Below are 16,451 nucleotides of genomic sequence, written 5' to 3' on the forward strand. Positions count from 1 at the left end.
AGCATGAATGAGTAGGCACATCAGGGCTCAAACAACTCCTACTCATGCTAGTTGGTTTCATCTATTTACTGTGGCAATGACAGGTCATGCAGAGGATAAGGGGTTCAACTACCGCAACAAGTAACAGATGAATCGAGGTTGTCCTAATGCAGTAAAAGAGAGCAGGAGCGAGAGAGTGGGATTGTATCGGAATGAACAAGGGGGTTGTGCTTGCCTGGTACTTCTGAAGATATCATTGGGTCTTCATCAGTGGCAACGATCACAGCGTCGGTACAACGTCTACCGAGAGGGGACAAACACCGGAAACTGAGGAAGAACTCAATCAACACATGACGATATGCAACAATATGATGCATGCTATGACATGGAAATATGAATGTGTTTTGCACTAATGCTTCTAGCAACAATTTAAATGAAGTCCATATGGACCAAGGGTTCATATGCAAACTCCATATTTAGCATTTAAAATGCCATTATCATGTTTTCACTTATACAGTGGGTATAAGTTGGTTGAACATGCATGAAAGTAGCATAAATGGATAGATTGGATTTTTCTGATAATTTTTCATATATAAATTATTTCATTTGGAGTTATGGTTGAATTTCAATGATTTTTAGAAGTTTTGGGCATTTTCTAGAATTTCTGAATTATTTTAAATCCAGAAAATGATTAAATGCGTCAGCATTGCGTCATGCTGGCGTCAGCAGGTCAACAGGGCTGTCAGGTCAAACCTGATGGCTGGGCCCCACTAGTCAGTCTCACAGTTAACTATTTGGGTTAACTAGACTAACTAAACAACTCTGGGCCCACTGGTCAGTGACTAACTAAACTAACTTAATTAAGTTTAGCTCTAACTCACTGGGTTAGCCGGGCGTGACCCGCATGTCAGTGACTCAAAGGTCAAACAGAGGTCAACCTCGGGTCAAACACGACGCTAACTGGGCTTTGACCCACTACGGGGCCCGCTGTCAGTGACTAGGTGAGGTCCAGCTGGCGGGGATTAGCACTAATGACCCCGCCACATCGGCTGTCGCCGGAGTTGGCCGGCGGCGACCAAACCCACGGCGGCAACGAGCCAGACTTGCGCTAAAGGCGACGGTGGCGGTGGCTAAGGGAATCGGGTCGTAGCCCGGACTCGCCCGCATCTAGGGAAGTAGGTGGGTGGCCGTGGGGGCACCGGAGCTCGCCGGAACGGAGCTCGCGGCGGCGGCCGGAGCTCGGGTGACGATGGATTCGGGGCTAGAGAGCGTGGGAGGGGGAGGTACTGGTGGCTACGGGTTCGCCGAGACGCGCTGAGCACACTGGTGTGCTCGGACACGGGCTGTAGTGCCCATGGCCGCATCTGCGTCATCGCCGGCGGCGAGGAGCTGACGGCTTCGGTGGAAGATGCGGCTAGAGGACGGGAACGAGCTCAGGGAGGAGGGGGATAGACGTAGCAGCTCACAACGAGTTGAACGAAGGCCTCGGCGTGCTTGGGGAGGGGTTGGTGAGGACGGGAGGTCGGTGGCAATCTCCGGCGGCAGAGGAGGAAGAAGAGATGGCAAGGGCGATGCAGGCCGTCCGGGCTTGGTTCCTTCGTCTTGGAGAAACGGTGCGAGGATTCAGAGCTCGGGGGCACGACCGGAGGGCGAGGGGACGGCTGTGGCTGCGCGTACGCGAGACGGTGGCCGGCGGTTGCTCTCGGATGGAGCTCGGGGAGGAGCTAGGGGTGAGGGAGAGAGCAGAGAGTGAGGGAGAGGTGCGAGGGGTCTCCAGGGGGTGTCGTGGCGCTCGGAGCCGTCCCCAGCAACAGCGGCAACCAGGAGCTGGCCGAGCGCGTGCATGCGCGCGGTGGCCACACGCCCTCCTGCCTACTGGCAGGAGGTTAGGGGTGACTGGCGCGTGGGCCTCATGGGCTGGCTGTCCACTGGACCGGCCAGGTAAGTCCAGGTAGGCCTTTTTTTGTTTTTCTATTTGTTTGCTGTTGTTTTGGCTTTAGTAAAAATTCTAAAGCATTTTGTAAAATGCTGGAATAATTTGTGGACACTCTCTAGATTATTCTAGTGGCCCACATTTAATTTCAGCATTATCTAAGCATTTAAATTATTTATAGTATTTAAATGCCCAAAGTCAAATGCAATATGAATTAATTCAAATATCCAGGAATGACCTAGAAATATGTTCATCATTTCTGGCAGAGGTTTTCACCCTTATGAGAAATCATGAACATTTTCAAAGGGCATTTTGGGTTCATTGAAAATGACTTTAGTTGAGCCTATCTGAAATCCATGTGGTGCTAGGGTTTGAACATCCCCATTTCAAGTTTTTAGAATTTAAACATGATGCAAGATGATGATGCAAAGACAAGCAAGGCCAAAGCTAGGGCTGTGACACCTCGTTTCCATCACCTATTCCGTCCAAGCCGGTTGGCTTCCGATGAACACGATGACGCATTCCGTTCTGACCCAGCCGGTTACCTCCCCATGAACACGATGACGGTGCAGCTTCTCCGTTCCGACCCAGCCATGTACACGAGCCCTGGCGGTACGTATGCGTGAGTAGGCGTTCGAGACCCCGCCCGTATGTACGTATGTGGCCGTATTTTCTTTCTTGCGGCCTGGCCGAAGTACGTACGTGTACATGCTACGTGCGCGTCTCTACTACGACACGTGCACGCCTCTACTACGACACGTGCGCGCCTCTACATCGACTAGTATGTACGTACATGTTAGCGACCAAAATGACAACACTACGTATGCTTCGACTAGGTGGGTACCGACTGTCAGGCACTTCCTTGCGTGCGAAGATGTAGCTCTGGGTCCCAGCAGTCAAGGGGCGAATCATTTTTTTGCCCGTAATATGGAAGCACTTCGTTGCGTGCGAAGATGTAGCTACTGGGTCCCAGCAGTCAGGGGAAACATTTTTTTCATGAAATACATTGACCCGTCCGGTAGGTCCCTGCTGTTAGGTGGAGGAATCATTATTTTCTGCGTAATAAGGAGGCACTTCCTTGCTGCGGCCGTGGACCCAGTTGTCAGCCTCTTCACGTATAGTACACTTCTGATGGAAGTCGGTCGTTGACCACATTGATCACATCGCGCCGAGAGCACCAAGGCGGTGGACGACGGCGAGGCCTAGGAAGGGGACGACGCAGAACCGGGGAAGACGCGGCAGTGGATGCCCACGCGGAGGGGAGTACATGGGTTGACTGCTTCGGCTGCGGTGTGAGGCTGCCGTTACCGGAGAATAACAAGAGGTGTGGGTGAGTATAGAGGGATGGGATGGCCAGCGGGGCAGCACATCCAGACACGGGAGGCAGGAGCAGGCGGCACACCCGACGCTTGTTTGGGCAGCTGGAGTAAGAAGACCAGAGGTTGAAGAAGCACTACGGCCGTTGGATAGACATCGTACGGTCACTAGAGCTAGAATCGTTCATATTTACTAAGTTGACAAAGCTCTTCATCCCTGTCAACTTAGTAGGCCCACAAGTCAGCCTCCCACGATGCTAGGTCCCAGCTAGCAGGGGGAGTATTCATTTTTTGTGCATAATAAGGAGGCACTTCCTTGCGTGCGGAGATATAGCTGGTGGGTCCGACCTATCAGTGGGGGGAACATTTTTTTCGCGAAATACAGAGGCCCTTCCGGTGGGTCCCAGATGTCAGGTGGAGGAATCATTATTTTGCGCGTAATAAGGAGGCATTTCCTTGTGTGCGGTTGTGGACCCAGCTGTCAGCCTCTCCACGTACAGTCCACTTCTGATGGATGTTGTTCGTTGACCACGTTGACCATGCTGCGCCGAGAGCACCAGGGCAGTGGACGACGGCGAGGCCTAGGAAGGGGACGACGCGGAGCCGAGGAAGATGGGAAAGTGGATGCCCACACGGAGAGGAGTACAAGGGTTCACTGCTTCGGCTGCGGTGTGAGGCTGCCGTCGCCGCAGAATAACAAGGGGTGTGGGTGAGTAAAGGGATGGCTTGGCCAGCGGTGGGAGTAGTAGGTGGCGGTGATGTCACACCCATAATGCGGCTATATCTCCCACGTGTCGGGGCACGACTTAGAGGCATAGCCGCATGGTAGGTCTATCACAAGAGGGGTAATCTTTACACATCCCATGTACTGAATAAGAAAGGGATAAAGAGTTGGCTTACAATCGCCACTTCACACAAATACAAGTTAAACATACATCATCCAGAATACAATCAAAGGTCCAACTACGAAACCAAAATAAAAGAAGACAACCCCTAGTGCTAGATCCCGATCGTCCCAACTGGGCTCCACTACTGATCAACAAGAAACATAACAACATAACGAACAAGATCTTCATCGAGCTCCCACTGGAGCTGGGTTGCGTCACCTGCACTGGTATCATCGGCACCTGCAACTGTTTGGAAGTATCTGTGAGCCATGACGACTCAGCAATCTCACACCCATGAGATGAAGACTATTTAAGCTTATGGGTAGGAAAGGGTAGTGAGGTGGAGTTGCAACAAGCACTAAGCATATAAGGTGGCTAACTTACGCAAATAAGAGTGAGAAGAGAAGCAATGCAACGGTCGAGACGCTAGAAGTGATCAAGAAGTGATCCTGAACTACTTACGTTCAAGCATAACACAAGAACCGTGTCCACTTCCCGGACTCCGCCGAGAAGAGACCATCATGGCTACACACGCGGTTGATTCAATTTAATTAAGTTTAGTTTCAAGTTCTCTACAACCGGACATTAACAAATTCCTAGCTGCCCATAACCGCGGGCACGGCTTTCGAAAGTTCAAAACCCTGCAAGGGTGTCCCAACTTAGCCCATCACAAGCTGTCACGGTCAATGAAGGATATTCCTTCTCCGAGGGAGACCCGATCAGTCTAGGAATCCCGGTTACAAGACATTTCGACAATGGTAAAACAAGACCAACAAAGCCGCCCGATGCGCCGACATCCTGATAGGAGCTGCACATATCTCGTTCTCAGGGCAACACCGGATGATCACTCCGTACAACTAAAACCAGCCCTCAAGTTGCCCCGAGGTGGCGCTGCAAAGGACTCTAGTTTGGACCAACACTTAGAGAAGCACTGGCCCGGGGGGGGGGGGTTAAAATAAAGATGACCCTTGAGTCTGCAGAACCCAAGGGAAGGTGATAGGTTGTTAGTGCAAAAGTAAAACCAAGGTTGCGCCTTGCTGGAGGAGTTTTATTCAAAGCGAACTGTCAAGGGGTTCCCATAACACCCGACTGTGTAAGGAACACAAAATCAAGGAACATAACACCGGTATGACGGAAACTAGGACGACAAGAGTGGAACAAAACACCAGGCATAAGGCCGAGCCTTCCACCCTTACCAAGTATATAGATGCATTAAATAAAATAAGAGATACTGTGATATCCGAACATATCCATGTCCCAACATGGAACAAACTTCATCTTCACCTGCAACTAACAACGCTATAAGAGGGGCTGAGCAAAAGCGGTAACATAGCCAAACAACAGTTTGCTAGGAAAGGTGTGTTAGAGGCTTGACATGGCAATATGGGAGGCACGATATAGCAAGTGGTAGGTATCGCAGCATAGCAATAGAGCGAGCAACTAGCAAGCAAAGATAGAAGTGATTTCGAGGGTATGATCATCTTGCCTGAGATCCCGCAAGGAAGAAGAACGAGTCCATGAAGAAGACAAACGGACGGAGTCGAACGAATCCTCACAAACGCGACATTATCGGAACCAACCCGAAGAAGCGACACTGGAAAGAAGCACAAAACATAGTAAACAACCATAACATAAGCATGGCATGATGCACAACCAAGTATGATGCATGTCCGGTTTAATTATGCATGACATGGCAAAGTGCACAAACAAAGCTACAAGTTAAGTGGAGTTCAATATGCAACGAGTTGCATATTGACTGAACACCACATTTGATTATTTAGTTCGATCTCGTTTATGTACCCAACAATATTAAATGTTGATTAACATGGCAAGAGGTGAGGCATAATAAAACCATCTATCTAGGCAAATTTAAATGAGGCCGGAACAACAAAACAACAAGTCCGGAAAGTCCTCATGTGCATATTATAAATTTGGTACTGTTCTGCCCTAAGCACAATTTTAGAGTTTTTAAACATGCAAAGTAAAGAGACCATGATAAACTAGGCATTTTTCTACCCCATTTACATATAAAGTTTATTTAAAATGGAGCTACCGTTATATAGTTATGAAAAAAATCATTTTAACATGGCATTAGAGCAAATTTAATCAAACAACATTTTAAACATGCACGAAAGTGGCAAATTATTAAACTACACAAAATTCTAGGAACTTTACTTATTAAGTTTGTTTAATTCAGACGCACTGTTGTGGAGTGATTAAATGCAAGAAGAACAGGGGCTTTTTTGCAAAACAACATTCTCTGGAAAATTAGACAAATCAGAGAGCCTAAAAAAATAGACTCTGGGCCGAATCTGCTCGCCCAAGAACAGGAAAAAAGGTGGGGCGCTGGGGGTGTTCTCACCATGGGCCAAGGCCCATTCGGTGGAGGACGAAGGCTGCCAGGGCGCGCAGCTGGGTCTTGGAGGTGCCGGCCCATCCGTATAGACCGAGCAGAGGGTGCGGACCGGATGTCCGCCTGCTCGAACCAGGAGCACGGCGGCGCAGCAGAAACAACCGGCGAGGCGTTGGAAGGTCGGGAATGGCGAGGTAGCACGGGATGGATCCGGTCCATCCGGGCCCGGCAGCGGACAGTGCGGGCAAGGGGACCGATAGCAGGCTCGACGGTGATTAGCACGGCTTCCATGGCCATGGCGGCTCTGCAGGGAAAGGGACAGCGATGTGAGGTCTGGGAGAGAGAGGAGAAGGAGAGGGAAAGGGAAGGCAGGGAGCGCCCTGGCAGGTCCTCCGACGAGGCTTGCCGACGATAAGGACTCTGGTGGCCTTACGGCGAGCTGACGGGGGCGGCGCAGACGCCTAGCGACGCTCGGGGGCGGATGCAGTTGCCTCAACTCAGACTGGATCAGGCACTGCGGGAGGAGCAGTAGCGGCGCTTCGAGCCCAGACGGGCTCGCGATGGGCCTGCAGGGCCGGCGCGGTGGAGAGGGGGCTACGGGGCGACGACGTGGCGCTACGGGAGAGGTGGAGAGCTCCTGGCCCGCGGCGGCTGGCCCAGTGGGCGGCGCCAAGTGGCAGTGGAAGGGTTGGCTAGTGCCGGAATTAGAGGAGAGGAGGTGGGAGGCGGCTGGAAAATGATTGGGGGCGTGGATTTCGAGGGGGAGGAAGGAGAAGACCAAAAATGTAAGGGAGGGTGTTATATAGGGCAGGTTTAGGGTTAGGGGGGATTTGTGGGGTTTTGGACCCTCGGATCGTGATCGTGCGGCTCCGGACAAAGGGGAAAACTAGGTGGGCTGCAGGTGAGTGGAAGTGGGCTGTGGAGAGCGGGTTGGGCTGAGAGAAGAGAAGAGAAGAGAAGAGAGAGAGAGACCCGACGATTTTTTCGGAGACCGAAAATGTCTGACGATAGACCGGCTACTATTGCCGCTATAGTTTAACGGTTGGGCTATCAAACGAGCTCCGAATGCGATAAAACTTGGCAGGCGACCTACTAACAACATAACAACACCGCACACCAACTTCCATCCAATTCCGAGAACATTTTCCGGCCACTTATAAAATACTATTTCGGACATGCCGTGGCGCGTGCAAGTGTGTCTGGGCTCAGAACGGACAACAGAGAGGACGGGGTGACCTGGACGGATGCAAGTTTTGAAAACATGATGATGCAATGCACACGGTGACATGGCAAGATGCAACATGCAAGAAAATGACAAGGCAACAACAACGAATAACTGGAAGACACCTGGCGCAACGGTCTCGGGGCGTTACAGGTGAGGCCTCTGCGGCAGCAGAGCCGGCCACGGGAGGCAGGAGAAGGCGACACGACCGGTGCTGCTTTGGGCGGCTGGAGCAAGAAGACCAGAGGTTGAAGAAGCATGATGGTCGTTGGATGGACATCATACTGTCACTACAGCTATAATCGTTTATAATGACTAAGTTGACAAAGCCCTTGGTATGCGTCAACTTAGTAGGCCCACAGGCCAGCCTCCGAAACGGTGCGCCCTAGATGTCAGGGGGAGGAATCATTTTTTGGATGGCTAAAGCTAGAATATCCGAGATTGAAGAAGAAGCACGACATCCGTTGGATGGACATCCAACGGCCACTGCTGCTAGAACCGTGTGTTGACTATAATTTGACAAAGCCTTGCATACGTGTCAACTTACTTTTTTATGTGGACGCATCAACTTAGTAGGCCCACAAGTGTGAGGCGGAGAACTTATACACCATTTGTGATTTGTAAGAATGTACAACCCATTTTTCAATTCTAATGGAATTTACAACAGCCTATTTACAGTTTGTTAAAAGTACTACCCATTTTCTAGCAAGGAGAAGGATTAATAATTTCAACCAACCGTTCAAAACAGAATTAAAAAAATTCCCACATTTTGATGGGATCCGAAATATTTTAATCCCAAAATTTCTATTCAGATTAAATAAAATTTCAATATAAATTTGTATTACATAAAAATTCAACGAAACATTGTGCGCACAACAATTAATGAAATTAAAATTTTCAAAATCCAAAAATAATATTTGTAAACTAATTACGTGTTTGGTGCATTTTTTATAGTTACTGCCCAGTTTTTATAATTACATCCCATTTAATATTTATTAAAGCCCATTTTCCTGTTAAGCCTAATGCATCCCTCCTAGGAAAGATTTGCAGCCCAGCGGGGCGGAGAATAACAAGTTGACCTTGCCTGGGTATTCCTCAAAAGAAGTATAGCTGGGCTAGCCATTTTCAACTTGAAAAAAATTTATATCTGGGCTGGATATCTGGCCTGGGCTAGACGGGCTACAGCCCTCCCAGTTAATACCCTGCTCTCCTCTAAATAACAAAGAAAACATCGCTTAAGAAAAACTCTGCAGTGCTCACACCTCTAAAACACGAATACTGCTCAAGCTGCTTTGTCCCAGCTGTCGGCCGCTTCTTGTGCAATTCTCTCATTTATTGACTACATAGGTTGACAATGGTGTGGGACCATGATGTCAGGAAACCAGGAGAAAGTAAAAAAAAATAGTTGTACATAATAAGGAGGCACTTGCGTACGTACGGCTATGGCCCTAGTTGGTCCCTACTGTCATCTAGTCAAAATAAAGTCATCTCCTGAATCCTCATGTTTGTTGACCATGTTGACCATGCTCGGCGCCACGGTGAGCGCAACAACTCGAAGGATGACGGAGAGGGCCTCGCGGGCCCTACGGATGGTCTGATACAGCATCTGCTGCTCATTCAGGAAGCCAGGATAATCAGACACTTATGAGCACCTTCAAGAGACTGAGACGACATGAAACGGTAAGACCGCGCTTGGGAGCTCTGGTTTATTTCACACATGTATTAAAACACAAGTGTAATTTACTCGTCATCGAAAACAACGTGTAAAATACAGGCGTAATGAAACCGAGGGCCCGAGGTCTGTAAGTAAAACCGGCGGGTTACGCGTGTAATTTGAGAGACAAGTGTATATTGTACTAGTCGAAATCGACCAACCAAGCACTTCGCCCGAGACAAGCTACTTTTATTTGCAAGCGTCAGATTTACAAGCAGTTTTGGTTGGAAAACGACGATCCAATCATGGCCTAAGATGATGAGTTGGTCGGAAGATCATATGGTTTCACGTCCAAACTACCCGAGTTGTCGTATAGGCTATGAATGAAACATAAGACAATGAACTTCTTAAGCACAAAAACAACATAATAGGATGATCTTCTTAACATGCAAATCACGGGCATTAGATCAACATGCAAAACAATATGAAGCATTATTCTCAGGAGGCACAGTGAACAGCTCGTGATGCCGCATGCCACAACATTCCAAGCACAACTTTGCAATCAAACTCACAAGGCCTGGCATTACATAGAAAACATTAAGAACAAACTGTTAAAATACCTAACATAAGTCAACATTCATGTGACTATGCATCTCAGCAGAGTAAATATTTACTTCTGAATTGAAGACGGGAACAGGAAAAAATGATCGACGTTGCTCACAGCAAAGGGCATCCCACTCAAAAATATCAAATGCATGTCTTCTGGCTAACATCAATGAGCAAAAATTGACAAGGTTTTCCAATTTTAATATATTAAAATAATGTCTTCTTGCTAACATCAATGATTAAACTTTGACAAGCTTTTCCCATTCAAAATATGTAATGCTTATGATTGTGGAATGGGCATGGTTTGTCATCAGTTTGTCATCTAATAGTCCGGTGGCTCAAGGTGACGACGAATGATTAGAGAACCATTCGATGTATTGTGCATGATGAAGTATTATGGAGGACATGAACCATCTGAACATTTTGTGCAGTTCCACTAAAATCAAGCTGAGCATCCTGGTGGATTTCGTATTTATATGCTGCCAAAAAACAAAGACACATTAGCACACACATGAATATTGGCCCTAGTGTCAACCCACCAATCGGTGGACTAACAAACTGAAAGTACGATAAACAGAAGACCATACCCAGATGCCCCATCATTGTTGCTTAGAATGACATTGACAGACTTGGAGTCCTGTCCTGGCTTCTTGCTAGTGGTTTGGGCACTTGTTTGCCCAGTGTTCCTCCGAACCACAAGTAAAGCAGTCATCTCTCTTTTTGTCTTTCTTCTTACCCTTCTTAATGGCCGACGCTGGCAGCTCCATTCAAACATATGGTCTGGTGGCTCAAGGTGATGACGAATGATTAGAGAACCATTCGATGTATTATGCATGATGAATTATTATGGAGGACTCAAAGCATCTGAACATTTTGTGCAGTTCCACTAAAATCAAGCTGAGCATCCCTGTGGATTTCGTATTTATATGCTACAAGAAAACAAAGACACATAAGCACACACATGAATATTGGCCCCAGTGTCAACCCACCAATTGGTGGACTAACAAACTAAAAGTACGGTAAACAGATTACCACACCCAGATGCCCCATCATTGTTGCTTAGATTCTTGTACTTGTTTGGGCCCAGTGACATTGACTGATTTGGAGTCCTGTCCTAGATTCTTGTACTTGTTTGGGCACTTTTTTCCCAGTACACTCGACGTGTTGTAGAGTTTCCTATGCTCTCTGTGGACTAGTCATGTCACCAGCATATACTAATACTTTGTAAAGCATCTCGATCATTCCTTGTGTAATGTAGCACAAATAGTGACTGCTTCTTTCTCCAAAGTTGTAAGACCAACTGGACCCACTAATGCAGCAGTTTGCCTTACACACATTGGCTCCTTTTGTGCAGTTCAACTAAAATCAAAGTCGGAATAAAATCGAGCTTTAATTTTGATTTCCCTGTAAGCAACAATAGGTATAAGGGAAATAATTACTGAGAAATACCTATTGATGACTTGTACTCCCAGAAGAAAAACATTTACTGATCTACCTTATCTTAATGGGAAACAAAGCAGAAGAGTAGCAATTCTCAATCAGTGTGATTCATTCATATTAACTGAGACATTATCTTAACAATGCCTTGTTTCAACATGTATAAAGAACGACAAAGCAGAAAAGTACCAATCCTAAAACAATGCGACTGATTCATTTTAACAGAGACATTATCTTAACAATACCTTGGTTAAACATGTAGAAAGAACTACAAAGCAGGATATACCATTTTTAAAACACTGTAACTGATATATCATAATAGAGACATTATCTGAACAATACATTTCTTGAACATGTACTCCGGCCGATCCCTAACAGAAATGGTACTCCCGCCGATCCCTAACAAGTGTTGCAGTTTTGAACTAAGATTTAGAAGTTAATTCTGAGGAAAGTTGGTACTGGCCTTTCAAGACCAAGATTTTAAACAACTCGTGAGGAAGACCCGAGAGAGATCTCAACACATATATGGAAATCCGGTCTCATTTTTTGTAGTTCCACCAAAATTAAGCGAAGCAAAATGTCGCAATAACAACAAGTTGAATAGATATCCCTGTTTTAACAGAGACAAAAAAGGAAGCAATTACTGGCCAATAAAGGAGGATGAAACATGTGGCCTCAAAAATGGTAATCCCGCCAATCCCTAACAAGTGTTGCAGTTTTGAACTAAGACTCGGTAGTTAATTCTGAGAGTGGCATTGCTTAATTTCACCAGGGGCATTAGATTAACAAAAAGCATAAACAGTTCCAGGGGAGAGTGGGCGCAACAACAACATGTGCTTCCATCTACTTATAAAGGGGGTGATGCAGAGTTTGTTGCAACAAAGCAACTAGCATCATGTCTGGGTTGGTCCCATTTTTTTCACTACTTAATGGGAAAAGGCTGTAATACAGTAGCTTCAATTCAACATTTATTTAAAATAGTACCAATACAAGTAGCACAACATCTCAGCGCACACTGCACAATCATGTGGATGAAGGCCTGTACTGACCTTTCATGAGACGACAAACATAAAATATGAATCTGCCAAAACGAATAGGAAATCCAATCTCGTTTTGTGCAGTTGCACCAAAATCAAGCAAAGTCATCGGTGTGACATTTAAGTTCGCTATAACAACAAGTTGAATAGATAACCCTGTTTTAACAAAGGCAAAAAAGGAAACAATTACTGGCCAATAAAGGAGGATGAAACATGTGGCCACAAAAAGAAGCATCTACCTTATCTTGATGGAAAACAAAGTATATCACAGTAGCATTTCTAAAACGGTTGCATTGATTCATATTAACAGAGAAATTCTCTTAAAATAGTTCAGCAGTTAATTCTGAGAGTGGCATTGCTTAATTTTACCAGCGGCATTAGATTAAGAAAAAGCATAAATAGTTCTAGGGGAGAGTGGGCGCAACAACACCATGTGCTTCCATCTACTTATAAAGGGGGTGATGCAGAGTTTGTTGTAACAAAGCAACAAGCATCATGTCTGGGTTGGAACAATTTTTGCCCACTTAATGGTAAAAGACAACACTTCAATAGCTTCACTTCAACATTTATCCAAAACAGTACCAATACAAGTAGCACAACATCTCAACGCACATTGCACAATCATGTGGATGAACGCCTGTACTGAACTTTCATGAGACAGACAAGATAAAACACGAAGCTACCAACACGAATAGGAAATCCAATCTCGTTTTGTGCAGTTGCACTGAAATCAAGCAAAGTCACCGGTGTGACATTTAAGTTCGCTATAGCAACAAGTTGAATAGATATCCCTGTTTTAACAGAGGCAAAAAAGGAAGCAATTACTGGCCAATAAAGGAGGATGAAACATGCAGCCACAAAAAGAAGTATCTACCTTATCTTGATGGAAAACAAAGTATAGGAGAGTAGGATTTCTAAAACGGTTGCATTGATTCATATTAACAAAGAAATTCTCTTAAACTGTTCAGTAGATAATTCTGAGAGTGGCTTTACTTAACTTTACCAGCGGCATTAGATTAAGAAAAAGCATAAACAGTTCCAGGGTTGAGTGGGCGCAACAACACCATGTGCTTCCATCTACTTATAAAGGGGGTGATGCAAAGTTTGTTGTAACAAAGCAACAAGCATCATGTCTAGGTTGGTACCATTTTTGTTCACTACTTAATGGGAAAGAGAGCAATACAATAGCTTCAATTCAACATTTATTTAAAACAATACCAATAAAAGTAGCACAACATCTCAAAACACACTGTACGATCATGTGGATGAAGGCAAGTACCAACCTGTCATGATGCACACAAGATCGCATATGAATCTGCCAACACGAATAGGAATTCCAATCTCATTTTGTGCAGTTGCACTGAAATCAAGCAAAGTCGCCGGTGTGACGTTTAAGTTTACTATAGCAACAAGTTGAATAGATATCCTTGTTTTAACAGAGGCAAAAAAGGAAACAACTACTGGCCAATAAAGGAGGATGAAACAAACAGCGACAAAAGGAAGCATCTAACTTATCTGGATGGAAAACAAAGTAGGACAGTAGCATTTCTAAAACGGTTGCATTGATTCATATTAACAGAGACATTCTCTTAAAACAACATTCAGTAAGAATGTAATTTACTTTTAACAGTGGCACTACTTCAATTTTTTCAGCAGCATTCTTAGATTAACAACAACGAAATAGTTGTATGGGACATGGGACATGCCAGCACCATGTGCGTCCACACGTATAAATGGGTGATGCAGAGTATGTAGCCAAGCAGCATATTTGCGTTGGTCCCTTATTTGTTCTCTTTCATCCTTTTTCCTATGTGAGGGCAGCAAATCTAGTCCTGCACAAACTACCAGACCCCCCAGTTTCTTTCCCTTTTCAACAAAGAGATCAGCTCCTTATAGATGTGTGTACTGGGTTACCCCTTTTTCCCTTTTCGACCAACAAAGCGGCTGGATAGCCAGTCTATACTACTTTCCACCTCTCCTTAACTCATTGAACCACGTCCTAGATTGATGCTCCACCCCAATGCAACCTTCTTTCCTCTTTGAACCAAGAACTAGATTCGACTACAGAATCGAAAATATGGTGGTTTCAAAGAAACTTATACCTTAGGGTCGTTCGGATGTGGCAAGGCATGTGGCGGGAGGCCGGATCTACCCATACTACGTACGCCAGCGAGGAAGAAGGGGTCGGTAGCCCTCCCGCACAGGCGCTGGGTGAAAGAGAACATCGCAGCCGGTAGTGGATTGCCTCCCACAAAAAAGGCGATAGAGTGAATGCTGCACCTCCTCCCCTTCCTAGTGCGACAGGACCCGGACACGTCCTTCACCAGCTGTGAGTGGGGAGAGAGAGAGACAGAGGCCACAACGCAGTCTTGTTTAGATCTTGTGAAGAGGGTGAGAGACTGTGAATACGGCAAACCCTAGCAATGGAACGCTGAGCCTCTAGCGTGTATATATATATGTAGTGCGGCGAGAGTGTGGAGAGTGCAAACCCTAGCGAACAAGCGCTGAGGCTCCAACTTATATAGTGTACTAAATATATACTGTATTACGGACTGAGCTCCGGTGCCTGAACTGCACCTGCCTTTGGCTGTATGATAGGTGGGCCAGCCACATTTTGGGCCCACCTGTCATACACCCAAAGGCAGGTGCACTAAGTCAATGAAGCTGCGTCCATATAGTACTCGTTTATACTACTAATATATAGCGGAGTGGTTTTCTTATTCTCTCCATAACAACCGATTTAAATTGTGTAAGTACGAAACGAAACTCTTTATTTAACGTACCAGTGAAGAAAACCACTACTCCTACTTCTGATGAACTAACGATCTCGCGTCCTGGTCGCACTTCCCGTCCTTCACGTGCGGTACACTACCCTCCCTTAAGTGAACAACCACACATGCGCCAAATTATCGGAAACGTGTGAGAGTGTGTACAAATAAAGAATTTTAATTTCAATTATCGGAAAGGTTTGAGAGTATGTATAGTTTTCCCTCTCTCAATAATTATGGTTTGTTGTGTTCGGCCTAAACTTGGTCAAACTTTACAAAGTTTGACTTCAGTCAAAGCTAATATGCGGAGTAAATAAAAATGGAGGGCTACTACGTCCATCCGGGTTTTTAGTCCACACCATTTTTTTAATCAAAGTTAATAGCTGGACAAATAAAATTACAGGGGAGCTGAAGACAAAGTTGTGAGAAGGCTGAGAAATCAATACAAAACTTATGCTCTTACAACCAACGTCGATCCATCTTCGAGGAAACATTTGGTTCATAGCCAATTGTGTGATAAAATTGCACCAACGTGAAAGACGACTGTGTCTCCAACGCAACCAAGCAAAGAGCACTGATGGAAGACAGCTTGTTTTTCGTTGAAAATCGATCAGCTTCACCAGCCGACGCAACCACGAGGCGCAACCATGAGCATCGATAGGTCATAGTGGTGATGCATCATCCATTTGGCATCAAGTTTGGGTGAGGCACCTATGAAGTTCGACAAATCCTGATTGTGGTCTATTTCTTCTCATTAATCAAGATCGAGGAAGGAAGAACCACGTGGCAGAGGACAGTGAGGCCGAAAAACAATGGCCATCCAATTTTGTGCAGTTCCACTAAAATTGAGGAAGACATGCCCGGGTATGGAGATACGAATCGCTATTAGCAAAAAATATAAAAAAGGGATATAGTGTTGTTACTTTGTTTTGGCAGTGGTACAAGTTTAACAACGACATCTGAATTGTCAACAAGAATTAATGAAAAGTACACCAGCACACAGAAGCGTCATGATTATCTTGATGGAAACTAAACCAGGATACCCGAGAAAAAAGCATTTCTTCATTTAACCAATGATAGTATTAGATTAGCAGGAGCAATAGGAGCATATGGACAATGACCACACAACCACCATGTACTTTTTGTCAAAACAACATGTATACCACACAACCAACATAAATCAGGACAACTTTTCGAGTGGCATTTCCTCTATAATAGTAGGTGATGTTGGACCGACCAACGAACCCTAGCTACTATAC

Source organism: Triticum urartu, chromosome 5 (genome assembly GCF_003073215.2).
Source record: "Triticum urartu cultivar G1812 chromosome 5, Tu2.1, whole genome shotgun sequence".
Classification (NCBI taxonomy): domain Eukaryota; kingdom Viridiplantae; phylum Streptophyta; class Magnoliopsida; order Poales; family Poaceae; genus Triticum; species Triticum urartu.